Genomic DNA, 27,558 nt, shown 5'->3' on the forward strand with positions numbered 1-27,558 from the left:
GCTAGGTGGGCCAAACGCCAGCTTCAGTATAAGACAGCTGCCTGTTTTGTTCCTATGAACTCCAAACAACAGAAAAAACTTTTCCCCCTCTGCCAAGATCACCACCAGGCAGGCAAGATGTACTGAGTGTAGTGTCCCCTATTATTATGGTGGCCTCTTACACAGATTGCCAAAAAAAGAGGAAATATGTCACCAAAAAAGAAGACAAAAGAGGATGCAGACTTGCATAAATTGCACGTATGCTAATTTGTATGTACAGATGCATATTTTAAAATATTTACTATATTTACTATTATTTAAGTAGAAATACAGTGTACACCATGTACCTATATGACTGCTCAGTCTCCTGTCCAGGTGCTAACTACTTATGGGCAATTTCAAGGTCTTCAGAACTTCACATGCACAGAGGCAAACCTAATGAAGTGCTTATGTTTGGGGGTTTTCTCATGAGATTGGCAGAACATAGCAGTGGCCAAATCAACCTGCCAAGTTGGCACCAGTTTGCCAAGTTTGATTTGACCATTGCTATCTGGATTTCCTGTTACGGCATATAGTACTTTTAAGGCATTCTCTTAATTTATATACCCATGACCCTCAGCTGTTAGGCCCTGAACGATTAGGGAGCCCATCCAGCCACCAAAAGCCATTGTTGCCATCTTGGTCCCCACTTGGCACAGAAAGGGCCCAACCATGTTGTCTTTCTCTGTGAGGTGTAAGAATACAACATAAGAGACTCAGGGGCATGTGCCCTTCACAAACTGTACCATATCCCTCACAGGGGGTGATTCTGATGTCAACTGGGCAGTGAATCTACTCCAAGTTCTAGTCTGAATTTTCAAGGAGCTGTCCAAGGCGCGAAAACTAAACTAAAGCCCACAGCAGATTAACTGCACCACTGAGTCAGAACCACCTATCCCCACTGCTTACAGAAGGCACCCTTCATCAAGATCCCTAAAAAGGTTTCTCTCACTGCATAAATCCTGGAGTTATGATCCTACAGCATAGGCATTTGGAAACTAATATTTGCTTTATCTTGCATTGCCCCAGTAATATTTGGGATTTTCTTTTCTAAACAGAAATGAAAATTAAAGAGTCAGGACAATGTACACACCACAATATGACACAAGGGAAAAAGAAAAAAAGGGAGCAGAACATGAGTTACTAAATATATAATTCAGTCACCTGAACTTTATTTTAAAAATAGGGGGGAAAGCAGATTTCTAGCTGGTATGGCTGAAAATAAATGCTTGGAAGTGCATGGTTATTTCTGATTTAAAACCCGGGGGGGGGGGAGCTCAGTAAGGTGCCCAGTGGGATAGACCAAGAGTTGGGCTTCAGAACTTGGCATAGATTCACGATCCTCTCCAAGACTAGCAGAATTATGAAATTTTGTTTGATTTGCACATCTTATATAGAATTCACTAATAGGCAAAAAACTTTGCGGTTTAAGAATGTACCTATAGCCCACAGATATTTCTACCAAACTTTAAAAAGCAGGGAAATTGGGCAGCTATAGTGAATGCACCAGGGGAGCAGGAGACCTGAACTCCTCTCTGAGATATTGGACTGCCCTACAAAGTTGTCAAAATGCAAACACAATTTGGGTTGGTCTTTCACAGTCCAATCCACTTGCTGTGTAGCTTGGAAGAATTTGGTAACGTGCCTCTGAGCATATGGTGAGTGGTGGCAACACCTGCCATCTCCAAAGGTGGAGAATTATATTTTTGTATGTTTGTTGGTGTTCTTCTTACTTTGCTTCTTTCCTGTGTTACTAATGTTTCTACAGAGAATCTAAACTAGAAAATTTTATTTCCCTCATTATTCATCCTAGAAATCTGTGTCAAATTTATTTTTATTAATTTCAAAGCCTTTTTATTGGTCAATGTCATATGATGGTGAAGATAGCCTTTTTTGTTTCAAATTGGAGGTTATGGTCTATTTCTATTTTGGGTGCATTAACAGTTGGACCTGAAACTGCAGTTTAATGTAAAATCAGACTGATTACAATATGCTGCTACTTTAGCAATGACTCTAGTTGTTGGAAAAAAGAGGATGCATGTTTTCAGCCTGCTATGTTTAAACCACTTTATTTAAGGCAAGGTGTTCACGATCAATTAAAAACATAGAGCACACCTAGAATTTTGCTAGAATATATTTCACCTCCCACTGTTTTATCTTGTGCAAATTGCGACACTTCTGAGGTCCACTGGAGACTATTTTGCAGAAGTCAGTGCCATTATTCCACAATTATGTTTGGAGTTTTTTTAGTATAAATTTTGCAAAGTGTTGCTGTACTTCACATATTCATAGAAACAAAAGCAAAAAAAAATGATTTCCTATAGAAAACTTCACTAAAATTGCAAAGTAAATCAGACATATTTAAAGTGACCATCTGAACTATATCAACTGTCTTAATAATGTTGCTTCCTCCCTGCTAAAACAAGATCAGCACAGGACATATCTTCTTTCTATTATTTGGGCTGATTACAGATGTTGCCACCACTCACCATATGCTCAGAGGCACATGTTACCAAATTCTTCCAAGCTACACAGCAAGTGGATTGGACTGTGAAAGACCAACCCAAATTGTCTTTGCATTTTGACAACTTTGTAGGGCAGTACAATATCTCAGAGAGGAGTTCAGGTCTCCTGCTCCCCTGGTGCATTCACTATAGCTGCCCAATTTCCCTGCTTTTTAAAGTTTGGTAAAAATATCTGTGGGCTATAGGTACATTCTTAAACCGCAAGGTTTTTTGTCTATTAGTGAATTTCCCTGCTTTTTAATCCGGGAGGTAAGAAATGGGATCCGTGCAAGTTTGCTGAGAATGGATTGATCATTTGCATGCTTATTGAGTTAAGTGGGATTTACACACACACACCAGGCAATCATGCTTAGGATAGGTGAAACTGACCACAGGGGATGGGGAAGGGAGGAGGGAGGAGGGGGAGGAGAGAGGGGTGGAAAGGCAGAGGGGAGGACTGGGATGGGAGCAGGCAGGAGGGGGAGGGGAGAAGGACAGATGTGGTCGTTTGCATGTTTATTGAGTTCAGTGGGATTTACTTCCGTGCAATCATGCTTAGGATAGGTAAAACTGACTGGGGGGGAGGGACGGAGGGCTGGAGTGGGCAGGGAAGGCGGAAGAAGGAAGAGGGGAGGAGAAAGGGAGAGGAAAGGGGAAGGAGGGAAAAGGCAGGTCTGATCATTTGTATGATTATTGAGTTGAATCGGATTTACTCCTACGCAATCATGATTAGGATAGGTAAAACTGACCAGGCTGGGCCTGGCAACCAAGATGTCTTTTGTATCTTTCACAGTTGGGCAGGGGGAAGGGACAATTCTACCTTGTGGTTTTTCCCATTACAATGTTGCAAGAACACCGGCAGTTGGCTGACTTTCTCTTCTACTAAAGATACAGGATCAGTCTCAGGCCCTGAACCTGGCAACCCTACCTACCACCCAAATTTAAAACAAAGCTGTCCCTGGCCACATCCACACCAGGCCTCTATTACACTTTGGACAATCATTATTTATTTATCTATTTATTTAGTGTATTTAAATACTGCCCCATAGCCAAAGCTCTCTGGGCGGTTTACAATAACTAAAAACATTAAAAACAAATGTACAAATTTAAAAACAATTTAAAACAATTTATCATGGCTTCTCTCAAAGCCATGGCTCAAAGCCAATCATGGCTTCTCTCAAAGAATCCTGGGAAGTGTAGTTAGTGAAGGGTGCTGAGAGTTGCTAGGAGACGCCCTGTTTCTCTCACAGACCTTTAATCAGAGCGGCTGACTGTTAACCATTCTCTCAGGGGAATAGGAGTCCCCTCTCAGCACCCTTCACAAACTACACTTCCCAGGATTCTTTGAGGGAAGCCATGACTGTCTCAAGTGAAATCAAGTCTGGTGTGGGTGTGGCCCTCTGATTAGCCAAGCCCAGCAGCTGTGAGGCTTTTAGAACACTGACAGTTGGTCCTTACTGAGCATGCCCCGCGTTATAATAGGCTTCCAGACAAAATTTCTTAAATTAATTAAAAATCAGCCAGGCATTCTTTTAACTGTAGAAGATGAAGGTCAGTGTATGGGGCAAGGTCAGTATTAGGATTACAGGTACTCTGTGAACATGGCTGATTTTTAATGAATTTCAGCAGATTATGAGAACTCGCAGAAAAAAGTCCAAAAAGGCTCTGAGTTTTTTTCTCTCTTTTTAGACTTTGAACTCTTGATTCTTTCTGACTGTTTTGTGTATCGCCATGAAAATTGACAGGGTTGTTAAGCAAGCGTTTCTGAGTTCAGAACTATAAGTTTTGTAAGGTTTTGTTTTGAAATGAGCTTATGGGAAGCCTCAGAATGGCATGGGGGGATATTTTCCATTTAACATTGCGGAATGTGAAAAATCCCCGCTGACTATAGTATACAGCCACTCTCGTGGCTCTATAATGCAGAATTCAGCTTCTTGGCACAAAATGTTTATTTAAAAGCAGAATACACAACAAGGCCATGAAAATTTCAAGGCCAGCGAAAACCAGACCATACCTAATATCTATAAGATATATAGCGTCACTTTCAAAATTGCATTTTATTAAAGCACCCTTCTTTGCTTAACCTAGGCTGCTGAATACCTAAACGTATGCTGCTTTTTGTACACTTAAGGAAAGGGTAAGGGAACAAGTTTTTTTCTCCATAAAAGTGGAGCAGTTTTCAGGATTGCTTCTCTACATACTCCTGACATTCAGACTTGGTGTACAGATACTACTGTTAACAATGCAATTATATTTGACTGTAAGAACTATGAAAACAAGACGGTGATCTCTGTGTGATTGAAGCCAATTGCAGCATGATCCTCCACTGTTTAATATTACTCACAAGAAGTACTACTGATTTCAGTGGAATTTATTCCCTACTGCATAGAAAGTTGCCTTCCACCAGGAAAGACTATTTGTTTATCTAGTCCAGAATTCTTTACTCCAACAGTCTTCAACCTTTTCAGGCCCAGACACATGTTTAACGAAACATACATTTGGGGAGCCATTTCTTAATTTTTTACCATATATTTGTATAGTGTTGGTGCTGGTGCTGGTTGTGCTGGTGCTGTTGTTGTGACCCACTTTAGATCACACCAGTAGTGGGTCCCAACACACCAGCTGAACAGAAATGCTCTGTTCTGATTATCAGTGGCTCTCCACACACTATCAGGCACTGATCTTCCCCGTCACCTGCTACCTGGTCCCTTTAACTGGAGATTTCAGGAACTGAGCTCAGGGCTTTCGGCCTGCAAAGCATGTGCTCCACCACTAAGCTATGGTATCTCCCTAGAGTAGATGAACTTGGGACTGCAGCCTTAAGCCATTCAGACTCCTCTCTTAAGATATGTACTAGAGACACTTTAAAATGCTCGAAAGCTACAATGGTGGTTTGCTCAAACCAATTTTTCCCCTCTAACCATGAGGTGCTATCCAACATTACTGATACTGTGGGGAGACCCATTTAAATTAATGGGCTTAAGTAATTTAAGATGATTCATTTCAATGGTCTGCTCTGAGTATCACTATCACTGGATATCACCCATATCCTGGCAGTGAAACAGACATGTGATAGCCATTCTTACATTACACTGGCCTGCATCTCAAGCAGCCTTAAACCCCGACGAGCACTCTCAGGAACGTATTATGTCTTCTGCACAAGAGGACAGCAACCATTGTTTTAAAACCTGGTCATTATTTCCTTCAAACAAGTCCTGGTAGAGTCACACATTAATAATGGTATTTCCTGAAGGGGACGTGCAACAGAACACATAATTGATCATCTTCCACTTCCTGTTCTTGTGGAAGATCCTGCTAATATCTTAAGAAAAATAGCAGTGCTGCTCTTTGAGTTGTTTGGGGGGCATTTAATGCTAGCAAACAGCTCCAAGACTATGAAAAAAATGCGACAGGACCCTCAAACCACGCAATTTCCCTCTGTGGAATATAAGGTGGAGAAACTAATGAAATAGCAGATGTGGACAGGACTTGAAGACAGGGCAGAGGTGATGGCAGGGTCTTTGTTAATCACAGCTAAAGGGGTTGGGAGCCAGCCATGAGGGTGCGCAGTGCGTGCCCCTCATCCTCTCCACTCTTTAGCACCATCCTTAATTGCAGTTCAGGCTTCTTGCTTGACCAGGCCATTAAACCACAGCTTCATAGCAACGCACGTAGCAATTTAGCCATGGTAATTGCCCCCGCTTCAAGGTGAAAGCAGTCCCTTTCAGTTTAAGCTAACTCATGGAAGAATTGACCAGGGGCAGCGCAAGCCATTTTGCCACCCAAGACAAGGCAGGACTTGCCACAGCTGCACCCCATTGCACTGATGGTTGCTACTTAATGCACGCACCACAGAGAAGCCACCCCAAGTCTTACAAGGTTTTGCCAAGATGTTTGTTCAGGCAGCTGCCATCAGTGGGAGCATTTGGGGAAGGCTATAGCTCAGTGCCAGAGCATCTGCCTTGCATGCATAAGGTCCCAAGTTCAATCCTCCACATGTTTTTAAATTGTTTTAAATTTTTAAAATTGTGTTTTAAATTGTTTTTAAAAGATGTGTTTTAAATTTGTATATGTTTTTAATGTTTTTAGTTACTGTAAACCGCCCAGAGAGCTTCAGCTATGGGGCAGTATACAAATACAATAAATAAATAAATCTCCAGGTAGGGCTGGGAGAGACTCTTGCCAGAAAATCTGGACAGCCGCTGCCACTCAGTGTAGACAATATTGAGCTAGATGGACTAATGGTCTGACTAAGTATGAGGCAGCTTCCTACACGCTTGAGCAGCACAACTGTGGTTGGCAATGAGGCAAGTTCTTTCTGGCAGGCAAGCAAGGATTTGGGCAGGTGGCACAAGGGAGGCTTCATTCCGCTGCCCCTCCTAATCTGCCACCTGAGACAAATGGCTCAGTGAGGCTTAGGGCCAGCCCTGGGCTTCAGAAACTACTCAGCAGAAGACCAGTCTGATAAGAGATCTGTCAGCCTGCAACCAAAAGGTATAGCAAGCCCTGGCTGCTGTTATATATGACAGCAGCGGGACACAATTTCTGCGTTTTCTTTTACAGTAAAGGCATTACTTCCACTCACAGAGCCCCACCAGGATGCTTTAAATCACAACACCACCTTTTAAGGATTCAGCCACAGATTCAGTTCTGCACACATGATCTGCTGCCATCACATCTCGTGTGGCTCCAAGATCAGGGTCTACCTAGCATTGGGCAAAGTGACAAAAGATGTTGGGGTTATCAAAGGCAGCCCCTAGGGCTGTTCCTCCCAAGTCCTTCAGCCATTCTCTCTGTTAGAGGAGAGAGCTAGGTATGCTACCCAGCCTGACCTGAGCCCCCTAATCTGGTCAGGTGCAGTGGAGGATGCTATCCCGTCACCAGTGTTGAAACACAACTGCCCATCCACTTGGCTTCTTTACATGAAATGTGATGGGGTGGGGAGAGGGACAGCTTGTCCTCATCAGGCAGCAAACTGTCTTGGGCTGGCCCTATCTAAGGCTGTGCATACACCATAAATGTAAAACACCTGCTTTTCCCCAAGGAATGCTGGGAACTGTAGTTTGTTAAGGGTGCTGGAAATTGTAGCTCTGTAGGAGTAAACTACAGTTTCTAGTATTCTTTGGGGGAAGTCATGTGCTTTAAATTGATTGTGTGTATGCAGCCTAAGATAATGAATACCAGAAAGAAATAGAGAAATCTTTTTGGTAGGAACTGGCCTAACAGAGTTAGCTGACAGAAGCAGTAGGAGTTATGCTGTTCCCTATCAGGTTATGATGCATTAGCAGCCTTTCCTTTGCCTGGCCTGCTGCCTCAGGGCTAGGAGGAGTATCTTCCTCTATGGTTCAAGCCCTGCCCAGGCCTCATATGTAGTTAGCTGGATGACTGAAAACAGGTTAAGATTAGGGTCTACATTCTTGATGTTCCTGACTTAAGTGCATTAGCGTCTTTGTACAGAAAGAATGCCCTGCGTTGCATTGGGACTTGCTTTCAAGATTTTGGACTTTCATGTTTTTCTAGAGGTACTGAGTAAGATCATGCGAACTGCTTTGGTGTCCTGTAGCAGCTGCTGCATATCAAGAAAGTACCCCACTGCCCCAGTCTAAAGAAAGAATATATCTGCCTGACAACATCAAACAAAGTATATTACGATGAGATATCAAACCAGAACAGTTTTTAAAAGAACGGATTTTGCAAACAAACTATTTTAGTTTGCACACCATTAGAGAAATCAGATTAAACAAAGTACACAACATGCAAGAATGCTTGGCAAAGTGATCACATAGAGATTAACTTTATTTATCCTTCCTTCTTCCCCCTAAGAAACATTTATGCTGCTATTGTCTGGAACTGTGCAACACCCAGCACCTGCCAGCTGCTTTATAAACTAAAAGGAAAAAGAACACACATCTTTAGCACAACATCACAGTGATGGCAAAATAACTTCAGAAAAGGAATACATGTAGTCTTGTTATTCCAAGCCCATTTCCCATTTCTGCTCATTGGGCCAAGAAAGAAAAATGACAAGCTGGAGCAGTATATAAAGTGTCTTTCGACAAAGGACAGGATCCAGAGAGCTACCTACTTGGGATGTTTGACTTTGGTGAAAGGAGTACCTTATTTATTTATACTTGCTTATAATAATTATAGCAATGTAAGCATGCATAACTAAGTACAGAGGCCTGCTTAATTGTTTATTCTTTTAAAATAGTCACAAGATGTAGAATCAATGGCTTAGATTCAGAGATCTCTTATGCAGTTATTATTGTTGTTTATTACATTTGCTAGTTGCTTTTTACCCCTCAGAAGTCTCAAAGCGACTTAACAAGATAAAATAAAACAGATAAAAACAATTAAAATCAGAAAATTGAAAACAATGTAGAGTAGAAAATGTCTAAAATGCTCATCCAAGTCCTGCCCTCCCCACTAAAATATGAGCACCACCATAGAGGCCAGCTTAATCACCAAAAGCCTGAATGAATAAAACAGTCTTAGCCTGGTGCCTAACAACTGGTGTGTTTCTCTGGGGAAAGCATCCCATAGGTGGGAGGGGGGGATATCACTGAAAAGGCTCATTTGTGCAAACAGAAAGACACCTGCTTGTGAAAGACAGGCCCACCAAATTCTCCCAATTTCCCCTGCTGCTGCAGCCCCCCCCCATGCCCACTGCACACCATTTCAGAGGGTCCCTTGACTCTCAGGAGTAGCTTATGGGGGCACAGGAGGCTATAGTGTTGAAGGAACTAGATAAGCCTCAGTGCACAAGGGAAGTTCCACTTGTCTTTCACTGGGTCCAACACAATGAGTTGACCAAAATTATAACCTAAAGCGTAATTGCATGTCCTAAAATACAGGAAGAAGCTATGCAAGCACTAATCCCTCTCAAATTGGCATCCCTGTCCATATTTTATTAATTACAGCAGGGCTGACACCAGGCATGACTGAGCCCTTGGGCACCAGCCTGCCCCAGGCCCACAGCACCCACCCGCACATCCCACCTACCTCATCTCACGTTGTGTCACATGAATGAAGTGCACATGTAGCACACATGTCTGCTATCAAACAATATGGTGGCAGAGGCAGCAGCCAATAGAGAAGCCCCTGCCACCATCTTGGTTGATGCAGACATGTTTGCGCGTAGCACACACAGCATTCTCAGAGATGGGAGAGTTAGGTGGAGCTGCTTATGGGCTTACTGAAGCCTGCACTGTCTGTAATGGGGGGTGCCTGGGAGCACCCTCTCTGCGATCTGCAGCAGGGTTGGGACCTGATGCTGCCGCAGAATGGGAGCGCTATCCTCCCACTCTAAGGAGGGGCCCCTCAGTGGCTCCTCTGGGCTGCAGGGCCCTCTGCCAGGGCCCAACCTGGCCATCCTCTGGCGCTGGCCCTGTTAACCAGTGTCATTAACTGCTTGTGCTGAATAAAATCTGATGAAAAACTTCAATAAATTGGAGAAAAAATTGGGGTGCAGAATCTGAAATTAGGAGGAGGAGAATTCAGCATCCTAAGAATCTAAAATTTTCCTTTTTTTAAAAAAAAGTAAGTTTTTAGTCCGTTTGGCGGCTGAAAGCATAAATAAAATGCCTGAAAAGACTGCAGAAGATTGCTTGGAAGTTGTTTAAAAACACTATATTAGAAGCTCAACTGGAGTGCATACCGCAGATCAGAAAAGGTACCGCCAGGGCCAAGAAGATGCCAGCATGGTTAACAAGCAAAGTCAAGGAAGCTCTTAGAGGCAAAAAGTCTTCCTTCAAAAAATGGAAGTCTTGTCCAAATGAAGAAAATAAAAAAGAACACAAACTCTGGCAAAAGAAATGCAAGAAGACAATAAGGGATGCTAAAAAAGAATTTGAGGAGCACATTGCTAAGAACATAAAAACCAACAACAAAAAATTCTATAAATACATTCAAAGCAGGAGACCATCTAGGGAGACAATTGGACCCTTGGATGATAAGGGAGTCAAAGGTGTACTAAAGAACGATAAGGAGATTGCAGAGAAGCTAAATGAATTCTTTGCATCTGTCTTCACAGTGGAAGATATAGGGCAGATCCCTGAACCTGAACTAACATTTGCAGGAAGGGATTCTGAGGAACTGAGACAAATAGTGGTAACAAGAGAGGAAGTTCTAAGCTTAATGGACAATATAAAAACTGACAAATCACCGGGCCCGGATGGCATCCACCCGAGAGTTCTCAAAGAACTCAAATGTGAAATTGCTGATCTGCTAACTAAAATATGTAACTTGTCCCTCGGGTCCTCCTCCGTGCCTGAGGACTGGAAAGTGGCAAATGTAACGCCAATCTTCAAAAAGGGATCCAGAGGGGATCCCGGAAATTACAGGCCAGTTAGCTTAACTTCTGTCCCTGGAAAACTGGTAGAAAGTATTATTAAAGCTAGATTAACTAAGCACATAGAAGAACAAGCCTTGCTGAAGCAGAGCCAGCATGGCTTCTGCAAGGGAAAGTCCTGTCTCAGTAACCTATTAGAATTCTTTGAGAGTGTCAACAAGCATATAGATAGAGGTGATCCAGTGGACATAGTGTACTTAGACTTTCAAAAAGCGTTTGACAAGGTACCTCACCAAAGGCTTCTGAGGAAGCTTAGCAGTCATGGAATAAGAGGAGAGGTCCTCTTGTGGATAAGAAATTGGTTAAGAAGCAGAAAGCAGAGAGTAGGAATCAACGGACAGTTCTCCCAATGGAGGGCTGTAGAAAGTGGAGTCCCTCAAGGATCGGTACTGGGACCTGTACTTTTCAACTTGTTCATTAATGACCTAGAATTAGGAGTGAGCAGTGAAGTGGCCAAGTTTGCTGATGACACTAAATTGTTCAGGGTTGTTAAAACAAAAAGGGATTGCGAAGAGCTCTAAAAAGACCTCTGGAAACTGAGTGAATGGGCAGAAAAATGGCAAATGCAATTCAATATAAACAAGTGTAAAATTATGCACATTGGAGCAAAAAATCTGAATTTCACATATACGCTCATGGGGTCTGAACTGGCGGTGACCGACCAGGAGAGAGACCTCGGGGTTGTAGTGGACAGCACGATGAAAATGTCGACCCAGTGTGCGGCAGCTGTGAAAAAGGCAAATTCCATGCTAGCGATAATTAGGAAAGGTATTGAAAATAAAACAGCCGATATCATGCCACTGTATAAATCTATGGTGCGGCCGCATTTGGAATACTGTGTACAGTTCTGGTCACCTCATCTCAAAAAGGATATTATAGAGTTGGAAAAGGTTCAGAAGAGGGCAACCAGAATGATCAAGGGGATGGAGCGACTCCCTTACGAGGAAAGGTTGCAGCATTTGGGGCTTTTTAGTTTAGAGAAAAGGCGGGTCAGAGGAGACATGATAGAAGTGTATAAAATTATGCATGGCATTGAGAAAGTGGATAGAGAAAAGTTCTTCTCCCTCTCTCATAATACTAGAACTCGTGGACATTCAAAGAAGCTGAATGTTGGAAGATTCAGGAGAGACAAAAGGAAGTACTTCTTTACTCAGCGCATAGTTAAACTATGGAATTTGCTCCCACAAGATGCAGTAATGGCCACCAGCTTGGACGGCTTTAAAAGAAGATTAGACAAATTCATGGAGGGCAGGGCTATCAATGGCTACTAGCCGTGATGGCTGTGCTCTGCCACCCTAGTCAGAGGCAGCATGCTTCTGAAAACCAGTTGCCGGAAGCCTCAGGAGGGGAGAGTGTTCTTGCCCTCGGGTCCTGCTTGCGGGCTTCCCCCAGGCACCTGGTTGGCCACTGTGAGAACAGGATGCTGGACTAGATGGGCCACTGGCCTGATCCAGCAGGCTCTTCTTATGTTCTTATGTGTATTATATTTGGTTTGCAGTGGACAGAAGCAGCAGCAAGTAAGGCCATATGGTCAACTTTACACAGGAGAGTCCTCATTTTGAAGTGTTATCTGGTCCAAGTCAATGATAAAGAACCATAAGAAAGGACAGTAGGAGCCTTGTTTCCCATCAACAATTAGCAACTGAACAGCAGACGGAGCTGACACATAGGTCACAGTCCTCCCCACCATGGTGAGATCTAGTTAGGGATGGATCAGTATATTCCTGGTCCATGTTACTGTCACATATGTTGACTCATAAGTCCATTCCAACCTGTTTCTGCATCATTCTGTAACTTTATAAAAAAAAAAAGCACAAAAGTTTTGCACATTTTTAAAGACAAGAACAGTATTGCAAAATCTGTAGAGGTGAGAAAAATCGAAGAATAACCACTCAAAGAAAGTCGCATTTGAGTCTGGGAAGAGCCAACCCGGTCACTTTACATAGAAACGTGAGCTGAACAAAATCCTCTAGCATTCTTACATGTAGTACATTTCTGTTTATATAATGCCAGGTATTTGTAGATTTGTATCCACATAAATTAGCATATGCAAATTTTATGCAAACCTGTGTAATTCTTTTTTACAATGCATTGTGTCTTTTTTGGTGATGGGTAAGTGACCCCCCCCCCGGGAGGAAGGTTTCAGTGCCAAGTATAGTTCCTTGCATTGCTTGTAATAAAACCCCTTGTGTCTTGGGCACATACGCATATTGCATAATTTATTTTGCTTCTGGTGGTCAGGAAAGGAGGCAAAGAATAACTGGAAAGAGTTGCTGCCTTCACCTCCGCCTTTGGAGATTTCACCAGGCCTTGCCACACACATTTATCTTCACAGGGTGTAACTACTGAACATTACAAAGAACACAGGATTACTGCCAAATAATGGCAGCCCTAGGTTGAATTCCACTGCTCTACCTCATTGGCTGCCAATGACAGGGAAAGGGAAGCCTACAATGTAATTACATCAGAGCACTGGGATCAATTGTATTAGAGCACGGGATCAATTGTATTAGACATTCTGGAGCAGCAGGAGATAATTCTTCAAACAACAGCCATTTACATCAGTAGCCCCATGTCCCTTGTAGCATTTACCTACGGAAAGGTTAGGAACTGGCTTTTTAACCAAAAATATTCACAAAAACATTACTCAGTCAGCATTAGAAATACAGGATCGCGGGAATTAGAACCAAATTTACTTAACTATAGGTAAGAGCTTTCTCTCTTGCACCCCCACCCCCAAATCAGCATAAGCTTCCTAAGCAAGGGTGTGGCATTTCATAAGCTCACAAGCTGCCATTAATAATAAAGATTCTGTAATCAGAACATGAGAGTCATTTAGCAATACTTAAAGCGGAAAGGATTCTGGAGCATTCTCCCATGGTCGCATTAGCAGTAAAAAAAAAAAAAAGCAGAAACATCTTGACTGACTAAGAATTAAGAGTCAGAAAAAGCAGCTCAGACATGCCTGTTTGTGAAAAAAAGTTTATAAGTTCTAGCCATTATAAATGAAAGCACATGCCTTCTAAAGCACAGTTAAGACCTCTTTAGAATTACAATGTAGCTAAGCACCAAGCTACCATGAGCTGTGATTAGATTTCTGACATCTTTTTAAAGCTCCTCAACAGCTGCAAAAAGGTTGGGGATGTGACAACATCAGGACAGGACTTTGGGGCAGAAGTCAAGGTCCCCACTTTGCAGAATGAACAGAACGGTCCCCAACTGCAGCAGGGCTGGCCTGCCACATTTTGAAATGATTACTATCTAAAGAGGACCATTAAATCTAGAGTTTAAGATGGCCAAACTGCACCATTGCTGGGGAGAGGGGGGAGTTGACATTTTCCTCCTTGCCCTCCTGTTTTCAAACTACTAATACTATCTCAAGGGGGGCTGGGAAGACAGGTATATCAATTGGGAAAATAGCACAGGGAGCAATGTTAAACACCAAGTTCTGTTGTCCCAAGCCCACCTCCTGTTTTTTAGCTTTTAAAAAAAATGTTGAAAGATCTGATAATGGATATCCCACACCACACGTAGTTAGCCCTAAGAAGTTATTCAACAATAGCTACAATTCTAGTTGCAAAGTATATGCACTAGTTTACTTTCAGTATTCTAAACGTACCCTTATAATACTACATTACTATCAATAGTACTGTGGCCCTGAGAAGGGTTATCTCAAGGACTCCCTGTGCTGGCAGCTTATACTGTAAATGTTTGGCTGACCTGGTAGTTTTGCTTTCATACAAAACTCTTAGGAGCGATTTCAAATCAGAGGTGAAAACTGCCTTTGAGCCTCTCATGTGGCATCTACATGAGTGCCTGGTTCTTAATGCAGAAGAGGGAATATTTGCATTGCCAATTCTGGCCATTACAAAGGTGGGGGTTACATATACACAGCAAATTGGAGCAAAAATTGCTTTAATCTTAATTATGAGAACACCCTAAACCAGTGATTCCCAAACTTTTTTACCCGGGGTCCACTTGAAAATTGCTGAGAGTTTTAGAAGGCCACTTAACTATTTTTCTAACTTCTGGAGCAATTGTAATTCCATGGAATTCAAATAATAATACAATAAAATGCAATATAAGAAATAAAAGAAGCAATAGAATACAATTAAAAATCATAGCAGTGGATGCGCCATCTCCCATCTTCAACCACAAATCCACAGACACACTGTGGACAACCTGGATGATGCTTGCAGACCACTGATGGTACATGGACCACAGTTTGGGAACACCTGCCCTAAACTATAGATGTGCATTTTCAAAGGAGGTCTCGGGTATAAAATTTAAGAGATGCACCCTCAATACTGGCATGGACTTTTAATGGCTTTTGATCAGTATTTCTGATGTCCCAGGCTATGGTCTGAAGTGACATAAGCCCAGCTCACTGCTGAAGCTAAGCAAGGTCAGGTCTAGTCAGTGCTTGGATGGGAGTCCGCGTGGGAACCATATGTAAGCCTCCATGGGTTTCAATCATGAAAAGAAAGGCAGGGTATAAATGTAATAAATAAATAAAATAAATAAATAAGAACAACAGTAGAGGCAAGCCCAGCATCTTCATGTAGGTCTGGGAAAGGCTCTCTGTCTGAAACCCTACAGAGCCACTGGCAGTTAACAAGCTAGACTGAGCTAGGTGGGCAAATCATCTGACCTGGCATGAGGTAGCTTCCTACGTTCCTTGTGCTTGCATAATGGGATGTTGTCCCCCTCTCTGACCCCCCCATGGGCCCCCTAAACCTGTTCTAGGGATTTCTCCAAATCTCTGAAGCAGATTTGGGGAGGATGCAGTGGGAGGAGAGGACAGAAAGTCCGACTGCGCAAGTGGAAATCCTCATGCTGATGGGACTTATTAGTTGAATACTGCCTTATTTTATTAAGTTTTCTATATATGTATCTCTAGCCCATGGATGGCCCTCAGGGTGCTCTGTGAACCGAGCACACACAAAAAATCAATTTCCAAGGCAATAAAAATTAATTTAAATTTATTTATTTATGAAGAGACCATAGCTTTCATCAGATTGTCAAACGGTCCATGACCCAAAAAGGTTAAGAACCACTGTTCCAACACAAGGCTAGTTCACACATTACATTGAAAACAGGTAAAAGCTGTTTCTACAAATCTGCAAGTGTTTGTGTGAAACTGTGCACCTGTTGATTTTTACAGCTCAACTATTGTACACACAACTTGTACACAAGTTGAATGTTAACATGTGAACACCCCTGCAGTCTAACCTTCTCACACACATGTTCTGTTTGATGCCCACTGTTAATTTGGGTGATGTGAAGTAACCTTCTAAGAGGGATTTGATGCTGACCAGAGCAATTGTCTTTCCCCTTTTTCAGACCCAGAACCCACCTGTACTCTCAGCCTGCAACATGGGAAAACAAGCAGAGCCCTGCTGAATCAAAACAAAGAGTTCATCTAGTCCAGCATTCTATTCCTGCCAGCAGCCAGGAGGATGGCTCCAGGAAGCCTGCTAACAGTTCACAAAGACAGTAACTATCCTAAGTGGGGGTTCCATTACCTAGCATGGCTAATAACCATTGGTAGATATCCTCCATTAATTTGTCTATAACACTTTCTTTCAAAGTAAAGATGAGAAATCCATTCATTGACCACAACCCCTCATTCCTGACTCTTGAGCCTGGTGACTGGAAAGAGGAGTTGACACCCTACCCATGTCATTTTCTCATTGAAAGTTACCCTGCCAATCAATGTTTTGTTCCTGAATGTGCTATTAGCTGCAATAGCAATTGGGACAGGAAGGAGAGCCACGGGGGAGGGGCAGAGGAGAGGGCCAGACTCTCCTTCCCATGCACCATCATCCCAATCCAGTCCTGCTGACCCCCCTCCCGGCTGCTACTTCTAAAATAAAAACAACCCTGGAATAAATAATCATGTAGCAAACATATCCTCTAGTCCTGGACATCTCTGTTGGTCTCACCATATCCTGTGGCAGGGTATGCCTTAAGTTAATAATGTAAAGTTTAGAAAAGCCATTCATCAGGGTTCACACATAACATTAAACCATGGTTTTATATACCAAAGTTTAATAAATCCATAGTTTAGCATTATCTGCAAATCCAGCCACCAAGCAAGCTTTTTCACTGCTGCTGCATCCTGAGTTTACCACAATCCCAAGATCTCTTTCCATGGTAGTCATAGTCAACACTTTTCTATCTCTAACATATTAACACTACCACTTTCACTGGAAACCTCATATTGTCATATTTCCCCCTTTTCCTGCCTCTCTAATTATACAAGGCTTCATGTTTCCATTCACAGCTCTGTATTTTTCCACCCTTCCTTCTAGGTTTAAGTGTTCCCCAGAGTCACCTTGCCAAGCCGCTCGTTGCCCACATTGCTTCTTCTACCTTTTCAAATCCTACTGCTACCATCCATCTTACAACAGCAACAATAGAAGCAACATAAACAAAAGCATCTTAAGTCATTCCAGTTTCTGTCTTCAGAAAAACAAGAACTTTGTGGGAAAACAATTTTGCACATTGGATGTCAGAAATACTACCAATGAATCAGTATGCAAAGTCTAGTTTGATCAAAGGAAAAAGTTACACGTAGATTTAAGACCTGTGAACAAGCCAACAAACACAGAAAAAGCATTCCAGGTGAACTGGGGGGGGTTGCCTTTGAGAATTTTCTAACTTTAGGGTTTATTCATTTAAAATTTCCCTTTTAACTGTGGGAATTGAACTTGTTGGTTCAGTGGCAATAATTCTCATTTACAGTTTAATGTGCTGTAACACAATCTTACCCTCCAACTGGCAATCTCAGTGAACTTGTGCCAAGAGAATTTACATAGCATTTAATTAATGAACCTGCAAATCTATAGACATTATGCAATACTTTTCATGTGGCTGACTCCTTAAAAGTGTGCATCTTTATCCTGTTACTTGTTTTGTTTCCTCTGAATGCCACCTCGTACAGTAAGTTTTTCTACTTGGGTACAGATAACTGGATACAAAACACACATATTGCATCAGCTCTGAATAACACATCCCATGCCTATACATTCTTCCAGGCTTTTAATGGAATAAGAGAGCTCTTAAGGGCAACTTTTATCTTTTTTTTTTAATCTGAGATTTTGCTGTTATCTTACTCAGTTAGAACTGTATTTACTGTGTTACAGTATTTGTAATGCTTTATCATTATTAGCCTCCTTGAGGTCACTTTACAGTGAAAGGCAGGGGAGACACATTGATGAACAAATAAATAAAATTAAGAGTATTTCCTTTTCAAATGAAACACAAGCAATTGCTAATAGAGGATCTTACACACACTTGAAAGGAAAAAGCCACAACTTATACATGCAATTATTCTCCATAAGTAATGCTAACGCACATGTTTTGGACTTCAGTCTCTGCAGTTAGGCACAGAATGCATCACCTTCAATTAGCAAGTGCAAAAGGCAATGTTGACATTAATTTTCCCTAAACTCCCCATTGATACCACTGTTTCCTAAACTGAGTCACGCTTCCCCCCAAAAAAAAATATTAATGTGAAATTGCACTTTATTTTCACCCCCAAAAGGCTTATTTTACAGAAATGCAACATGTAGATCTCTGAGATTAGGTGATTCTTTTACATCAGGGGTGGGGAACCTACGGCCCTCCAAATGTTGCTGGAGTATGTTGCCTGACCATTGGCCATGCTGGCTGGGGCTGATGGGAGTTGGAGTCCAAGAACATCTGGAGGGCCAAAGGCTCTAAAACAGTTTTCTCCAACCCTGGTACCCTCAAGATGTTGTTGAACCACAAATCCCATCAGCCCCAGACAGCATGGACAGTGATCAGGGATTATGGGAGTTGTATTCTACAAGGAGGGCACCAGGTCTTTGAACTAAGCAAATTACATTGTTCAGTTTGTGATGCCCTGTTTTAGAACCAGGGCAAGTGGCAGGCATGACTGGGTCCCTGGGCACCAGCCTGAGGCATCACCCACCCTCAAGAGAGTTCTCCATGCTGCATTTCTTCTGACTGGAATAAGGTAAGTCCAGAGCAACAGGCTGCTTACTCTGGGGGCAGGTTGTTTTGCTGTTTCTCTACACCAGGTGATTCAGCCATGCAAATGCAGAGATGACACAGAATGACTGTTTGACAAGAGGCAAGTGCAGAGCTGTGACTCATACAGAGATGCAACCAGCTCCCATAGAATGCTGATTGGGAGCAGCTACTCAAACATGCAGAGATGAAACTAGCAGCCTCTTCCTTTGGGCTTGCAGGCACCTTTAATCATTTAATGTGTTTATTTTCACACAACAACAGTTTGGGGAATTCCTGACATACCAGGCTTGAGGCCATGTTGAATGTGCTGGAACCTGACAGGTGTTGCTCTTTTTGCATTTATGGTTAGAAGTTAACCAGAAAGGCCGGTGATCATCCTAGGAAATCAGTATGCCAAAGAAATTAAAATTTAAAACAACAACTTAAGTTTGGCCAGAAGCCTAGACTGCCAGATACTTGACAGATGAGAACTCCACCCTAAGTAAGAAGACATTACAGTATACACCTTGGAGGGATGGAGGAGGAGGAGGAGGAGGAGGCAGTAACCAGGGTATAGGACCTTCCAGCCCTGATCCTCCAATAAATGTGACATCAGAGAGAGGCTCCATAGGACTGCAAGGCCATTTGGGCCAGTTGGAAGGTTTGTTCACATTTCACCTTGTTGCACTGTAAATTATTCAAAGCCTATTCCATTTTCTTTCTTCTTTTTTTGTGCAGGAATTTTCAAATACCAACTGATGTCCAGACATGCCTTGCGCAGATATCACAGGTGTGACATGCACGAAATTCACTGTGCAATCAAGTTTAGCATGCTTTATAGGACCAGTGCAAACAAGCCTCAAGCCAGAAGAGCTATATTATAGTAAAAGAGCAAGGTCAGCAGTTGTGGCTGTACTGGACCTGGAATATGGCTGCTGCAAAGATGCATGCAAGCTTTTGAGTCACACTGAACTCTTTATCAGGGCAAATTGTAATAGAAAAAATAAATGTTTACAGACACACTAGCCCAAACACCACCACTACATGCATCTTGCCTAATCTGCCTTATAGTAGGCCAGGGATGGGAATCCTGAGGCCCAGCCCGCCTGGCCTGTGGTCAAGGATGATGGGAGCTATAGTCCAACTACATTTGAAGGGCCACAAGCTCCCCCCTGAACTAAGCAGCTGAGTTTCTCCTGGATCCACAAAGTAAGATAAAGTTGTTTTACTACAGCAAACTCAGTTGATTATAAGTGTATGCAAGCCATCAAATTACACATAACTTTTCATCAGTCAGAATGGAAAAGTAGCTTAACCTTTTACAGCAGGGTTGGGCAGACCTTCAGGCTAGCCACAGCAACGCTCTGCAACACCAAGACCCACCAACCAGAACCAGGCAAGAAAGACAAGCAGTTAGAATTAAAGAAGATGGTGCCTCTGAGCACATGCTGAGCCTAGACATTTGGTTTTTAGTATCAGTTGAACAGAGCTCACAATCCTTTCGCACAAAAGTCCACACACGGTTGGCTTTCTTCATTTCAGCAGCCTAAATTTATTTATTCATCTCTTTCTTCTTTCTTTCTGTACTGGTTAGAGTGTTGGGCTGGGACCTGGGAGCCCAGGGTTCAAATCCCCACTCAACCATGAAGCTCACTGGGTGACCTTGGGCCAGTCGCTAGCAGCCTAACCAACTTCACAGGGTTGTTGTGAGGATAAAATCAGGAAGGGAGAATCACATTTGTATGCCACCTTGAACTCCTTGAAGGAAAGGTGAAATATAATAATAAATTAATAAATAATCTGGGAGTCAGAAACCCTTGCCAGTCTAGTACAAACCACCTAGGGCTCTATTAGTAGATCCCATCTACCTTCTGACCAAACTCTGTTTTCAAGTATACACTCATGGCAAACTTGCTTGCAAATACAAAATACCACCACTGCATATCCCACTCAAAAAAAAACAAGACAAAAACAAAGGCTGAACTGTATGAAAAGGGTTGGCTTTCCCCTGGCACTCCACAGTGAACAGTACATCACCTGGTTAGAATTGCCAGCCCCTTTCAGAATTGCATGACAAGCAGACATCAGTGAGGTGAGCCTTTTCCCCAAGCACTGCCTTGCTACAGCAAGATGCCGAATCTGTTGGATTCCTGCATCTCATTCTCATTAAAGGCAAAGGAGTATTTGCTAGGAAAGGGGGGGCAGGAAGACAGGGAGGGGAAAAAAACAAGAAGACACTAAACCACGCTGTCTTGCCATAGCAAAAAGCTGCACCTGTTGGATTCCTGCTTCTCACACTCATTAAAAGCAAAGACGTGGGGGAAGAGTGATGGGAAGACACCTGTTGAGTAAACCTTTTACTGGCGGAGAGAGAGATCATTCATAAACGCCCCTTCTTTCCCAGCCCCACAAAAAAGGGGAGTCCCAGTCCCCGACGGCGACATTACCTGTTGCTCCCTCGACCAGAAGAATTCCGAAATGGCTCGTGTGGCGCGGAGCCGCGGGCCAGAGCACTCCGCCGGCACCCCAAAGTTGGCACTGGAAAGCAGAGCGCGCGCCCTCGGGGGGTTCTGCCTACCGGCACCTCGCCGGCTGCTGCGGCTGCTGCTGCTACGGCGGCTCCTGGGCTCCGAGAGGCGGAGCCGGGCATTGCCCGCTCCTCCCAGTCAGACTGGTTGCTTCTGAGCGCTGGCAAGGCCGCCTCAAGCGTCAAGGGAGTGGCTGGGCAAGCTTCTCGACTTCCAAGAGTCACGGTCTGAAGCGCGCGTGAAAACTCTCTCGCTCAGATAGCACTCGCGGAGGACACCTGCCGTGGAGAGTCGGGCAGCGACCTCTAGCGACCGCCGTGGGCCACGCGGCGCCAGAGAACCGCGCAAGTGCTCGACAAAAGCCCTTAAAGTTGCCAGGAAGGGAGAACGAGAGGTTACAAAAAGGCATCTCTGCTGCCAAGTCGGTGGCTTGGGAAGGAGCAGCTTTCTGCTCGAATCTAACCGTATTTTACTGAGAAACAAGTCCCATTGACTTCAGTGGGGTTTACTTGGTGACTCTGGGTTAGGAACACAGGAAGCTGCCTTATAGTGAGTCAGGCCATTGGCCCACTGAGCTCAGCACTGTCTTCACTGACCGGCAGCATCTCTCCAGGGTTTCAGACAAGGGGCACTCCCAGACCTACCCGGAGATGTGTATGACTGGACCTGGGATTTGCTGCATGCAAAGCTGATGGCTCTGCCCCCGAACCTCCAGCCCTTCCCAAATTAGGAACATCTATAATCATGGATCAGCCCATTCATCCAACTCAGCATTGTCTACACTGACTGGCAGCGACTGTCCAGGATTAGCAGCAAGGGTTTCTCCCATCCCTGTGTGGTGATCCTAGGAATTGACTCTGGGACCTTCTTCATGCAATGCAGATACTCTACCACTAAGCCACATAAGAAGGACCTTCTGGATCAAGTCAAAGGTCCTAGACCAACATCCTGTTCTCACAGTGGCCAACTAGATGCCCATGGTAACTCCACAAGCACGACCTGAGTGCAACAGCCTCTCCCCTTCTAGGACTGCAGTCTTAGATTACAAAGATACAGGTTTGTGGTGATTTTCTGGAGGCCGTCCTGGCTAGCTCAAGATATTTTGCTGCCTGGCCCGGGACATACAGAAGTTGACCAGACTGCCAGATGAATTCCAGCTCCTGCATTGGAACGCACTTGAGGGCAGCAGACTGGCTTAAGAGATGCAAGACGGCCTGCATGGTGAGCACACAAACACATGGCTCTGGCCTCCACCCCTTGCTTCTCCCCAGCACCTGCTGCTTGAGGCCAACCTCATCATAAAAGGAAAAAGTAATGCCCAAAGAGGACCTGAGAGAGAGCTGGAAGGTTCTGTTGTGGTTATCCATTGTTCCTGTTACTTGCCAAGTGACACAGCAAAAGGATTAACATACACCACTGAAAGAAGATATTAAATTACTAGGGGAGGGAAGAGGAGGACATGGCACCACATGCACAGCCTCCACTGAGCCCATGAGCCACTCTGCCTTGCAAGGATAAAATAAAATGAGCTCTAGTACAAGTGCAAGCTTCTCAGTCATAAAGCTGACTTCCCTGGTTTGATAACAGACATCCATGGGACTCACTACTCAGTGAGTTAGGATTGTTCCACTGGACTTCATAGCATTACTACCACCACATGTGTGCAACCTTGGAACATTGCCACTCAATTATTTAAGAGGCATACATTTTCATTCTAATGCAGCTGTTGAAGCATACTGGAATGTTTAGCCTTGAGAAGAGTGAGGGGAGATATGATAGTATTCTTCAAGTACTTGAAGGGTTGTCACAAACAGGAGGGTCAGGCAGCATCTCTTGTCGATCATCCCAGAGTGCAGGACATGGAATAATGAGCTCAAGGTACAGGAAGCTAGATTTCAGCTGAATATCAGGAAAAACTTCCTGTTAGAGCAGTACGACAATGGAACCAATTACCTTGGGAGGTGGTGGACTGTCCCAGTGGAGGCATTCAAGAAGCAACTGGACAGCCATTTGTTAGGTATGCCTTAAGTTGGGTTCCTGCATTGAGCAGAGGGTTGGACTCAATGGCCTTATAGGCCCTTTCCAACTCTGCTATTCTGTGATTTTGTTATCATTTCTAGATAATTATTTCTTTTGACCACTGTTAGTGCTAATCAAACAGGTTTTGTGGATTTTTGTAGCAATACAAAAATGCAAACTTTCAGTTTGCTGAAAAAACAGTATCTTACCTCCTGTCTGAGTTAACTGTTCTTGACTATATACAGTATCCATGTTCTGCACCATCAATCAGTTTAACTCCCTGTTCAACCTTTCATCAGTGTACTTGATGCAAATTATGAAAATATGCCTAGTTACAAGAGAATAATCTCCTGCCTTGACACTTTGAGCAACTTCTCTAGGGATAAGAGGATGTTTGTCTATCATTTAATGTGCCATTAATTAACCCTTGTCCTTTCTGCTCCCCCCATTCATCCAAGTGGATGGATCCAGGTTCAAGGTTCTGGTTTTGGTGTACAAAGCCCTAAACAGCTTGGGACCAAGATACCTGAAAGATCATCTTACCTCATATACCCAGTCGGTCACTGCGCTCTGCAGGTGAGGGCCTCCTGCAGATACCATTTTATCAGGAGGTCCGCTCTGCACAACATAGGAAGCGGACCTTTATTGTTGTGGCACCTGCACTTTGGAATTCCCTCCCCTTAAATGTTAGATATCTGTTATGTTTTAATTACCTACTGAAGACCTTCCTCTTTCAACAAACCTTTTAAGTAAAAATCTTATCCCAGTTTGTGTTGGAATTACTTTTTAAGATTTTTTAAAGCTTTTTTTAAAAGATGTTTTTAAAAACGTTTTGATGTTTTAAATATGCTTTAGAGTGTTTTTGTATGCCATGCTGGGCTCCTTCTGGGAGAAAGGGCAAGATATAAATTAAATAAATGTCACTCTTGTTCAGCCATACTTCTGTTTCCAAACACTATTGGAGTCATGTGGGTAAAAGACTGAATTTCTCTCCCAGAACACTTGGCATTTTAATAAAACATGCTATTGAATATATGAGCATCCATTTAAAAAGAAATCAACAGACTGTTCCAATAGGTATTTGGATTGAGGTCAGTCACATAATCTATTAGTGCAGCTAGGACAGAGATGGGGGGAGGAGACCCGTGGGCCTCCAGATATTGCTGGACTCCAGAGGTGACGGGAATTGTGGCCCAAAAATATCTGGAGGGCCAAATGTTCCTGAGCTAGGACTATGAAAATCAGGGTAGTGAAACTGAACATCAAGTATTACCTTATAAACCACTGGAAACTGATATGCCAATCCAAGTAGTGCAACTTTTTCTTATTTTTAAAGGATAATACATTTCTGTAAAAATGTATGTTGCGGTGGATAAAATTGGCAACAGCTGTGTCTCAAGACACCAGAGCACGATATATTATATTTAATTTATATAATTTATTTAATTATGCACATTACCAGGTGTTCATAGGCATGTTTTCAGATATTGCAAGTAGTACAAAATAAACTTATGAATTTAACAAGGATTCCTGCTCATTGGCTATAACATTTTCTTTCCCCATACACTGGAACCAAAATGGCCCACTTGCAATTGTGCTGTAACACTCAGCTCTACCAACTAAAATTGGCCTCTACTGAGAAAACAAATAAAGCTTCAGTAGTTGATTCATCTGAAGATTAAACAGATTAAAGCTTACAGTCCTAAAAAAAAACACCCTTGCACAAAATAAAAGTTTCTACAGTCGAATGATTTACTGCAGGAAGACTTCCAGCTAAGTTTTTAAAAATTGTTTGTGTATTTTGTAACTGTCCTTAAGCTGTAGTACTGGAACATCTAGTCCTGATGAAAGAGTAGCCAGCATGCCGACTCTATACACAGGCTTTTCCAGTGACCCTAGAGGGATTTTGCTTTTCTTATCTCTCACTGAAACTGCTTGGGTTGTATTTCATGACCATCTCTCTGTGTCACAATTGGGGGGGGGGGGAAGAGAGAGAGAGAGAACTACACCATCTCTAACTAAACTGATCTCCTGATCTTCCTCCATATGTTTTAGTGCAAATTCGTTTGCAAATTATTCAAGAGCAGGTTAAAGGGTCCCCTATAAAAGAGTATGTTGGGATGACTCAGAACTATAGACTTCACAGTGTGGTGTAGTGATTAAGGTGTTGGACTACGACCTGGGAGACCAGGGTTCAAATCCCCACATAGCCATGAAGCTCACTGGGTGTCCTTGGGCACTGCCTCTCAGCCTCATGAAAACCCTATTCATAGGGTTGCCATAAGTCGGAATCGACTTGAAGGCAGTACAATACAATAGAGGCCACAATATAACATAGCTGAGCTAGGAATACTGCCTTGAAACAAGCAATGAAGCCATGTGTTAACTATATCAGGTTACTGGCAGCATACTAACCTGTGATCATTTGATTTCTGCAGAGGTTTGTGTACCTACATAAAAGGGCAACTCTAAGGCTTCCCCAGGAGCAAGCTGGTAGCAAACACATGCAGAGTACCTCCAGTATGTGTGTAGAAAAGGCAAAATTCAGCAGATGCAGCTGTCACTGAATGTGCAATTGCTAAAATCTCCTCCTCTGCCCAATTATTAAAGGTACAGGAGCCTAAACCTTCATGGGAATAGTAAACATATTGAGAATCCTTTTTCTAAAAAACATAAGGATGAACCTGAGTTGTCATTTACAGTGAGGCCTCACCAGAAGGCCTTAAGGTAATTCCAACCATGTAATACTTTGCCTGCCTATAATTTTCTCTTCAAAACGTAAGGGTTTTGCCATCCACATAAACGAAAGCAAGGTACCAGTAAGGAAACTAAGGGCATCTGCCCACACAGCAGAATGGGATCACTCTGGGAACATTCACTAAGAATGTAACATGGGCTAGAGCAATCAGTTTTCTCCAATGTAGCATTGTCAGGCTGGGAGGCCATTTTTACATGGTAAGGGAACACATCATTGGCCCTACCCACACTGTTTATTCCTTCATTCACCTTCCCAGATCCACCAAAGGAAAGGGGTGCCACTGCTTTCCCCAGTGAGGTGTGTCTGTCTCCATCACTGTTGACTTTCCAGAGGAAGTTGGAAACATTCCTGTTATCCAGGCATTTGGTTGTTGAAGGGGATTATTCCTGGCAATCTGGAGAGCACTGGATGGAATAACTGTAACTGTGTTTTAGAATGTTTTTAAAACTAACTGAATTTTTAGAAAGTTTCTTTGTGTTGCTGTTAAACTGCCATTACAATCTGTCTTTATTAAAAGGCAAAAAATGATCTGAAGAAAAACCAGAGAGCAAGAAATCCTGTATCAGGATCGTGCCTCCTTCTCATTTCTTTTAGTCGTCTTTGGTCTTGCTTCAGATACTCCCTGTCTGATGAGTGTACCAAGGCAGCCCGGGAAGGGACAGACTGGAACCTACTCTTGTAACATTCACATCAACAAGCAGCTCAGGAGTAGTCTGTATGTTTGCTGCCTCTTCACTTTAATTCTTCTTTCAGTGCAGAGAATCCAGATGATAGAAACTTATTCATAGTTTGGTAAGTGTTTGAACATATCATGTGCTACACTGATGGGAGATACAAGATGCTTGAATAAAAAGCAGTTACTACCTAGCAAGCTGCCTGTATCCTCATTCTTTTTAGCCAATGGTTCTGTATTAGTACTGTGTACAGATTTTAGCATGTACTAAAAGCAAACTTTCATTTTATATACTGAAGACATTTGCAAACAAGAACTGTAAGGGAAATTACATTTTCACAGCCTTTCCACCATTTGAGTCACAAAGCATGTTTTTCTGATAACTTGTCCTATTCTAGTAAAACAAGTATCTCTAGGCCTAAAACTATATAACTTGCCGATTGGGAGCATAATATCACAGTACAGACTAAGTGTAAACTTCTCACATACTTTGTAATTAAAAAAACACTTATCAGCCATTGGATAATTCTGACAGAATTGTACAAAATGGACTTGTCATTTGGATTAGAGATTCCTAAATAATAAGAGCCTTTGGCTGACACACTGTTCCTATTCGGGGGGGGGGGGGTAGGCATCAACCATGTGTTTAGCCAACTGCCAAGATTTGTTTTAAACAGTGGGGATAAAGAATGTAGCCAGAGTCAGTG

At 42.9% G+C, this 27,558-nt stretch overlaps 1 protein-coding gene across 4 annotated transcripts in view; it reads right to left on the reverse strand.

Moving 5' to 3' along the window:
* The window catches only part of ARHGEF28 (Rho guanine nucleotide exchange factor 28), a 244,137-nt gene extending 222,734 nt beyond the window's left edge, over window positions 1–21,403 (reverse strand). For 2 of the 4 annotated variants that reach the window (XM_061621004.1, XM_061620991.1), the window contains exon 1: window positions 21,321–21,361. The gene's annotated coding sequence lies outside the window, so the exon portion shown is untranslated. Of the gene's footprint in view, window positions 1–21,320 lie in introns of all 4 variants that reach the window. The other 2 variants (XM_061621010.1, XM_061620998.1) reach the window with 2 other exon arrangements.
* Between the last annotated feature and the right edge of the window lie 6,155 nt (window positions 21,404–27,558).

Source organism: Rhineura floridana, chromosome 1 (assembly GCF_030035675.1).
Source record: "Rhineura floridana isolate rRhiFlo1 chromosome 1, rRhiFlo1.hap2, whole genome shotgun sequence".
In the NCBI taxonomy this organism is placed as follows: Eukaryota; Metazoa; Chordata; class Lepidosauria; order Squamata; family Rhineuridae; genus Rhineura; species Rhineura floridana.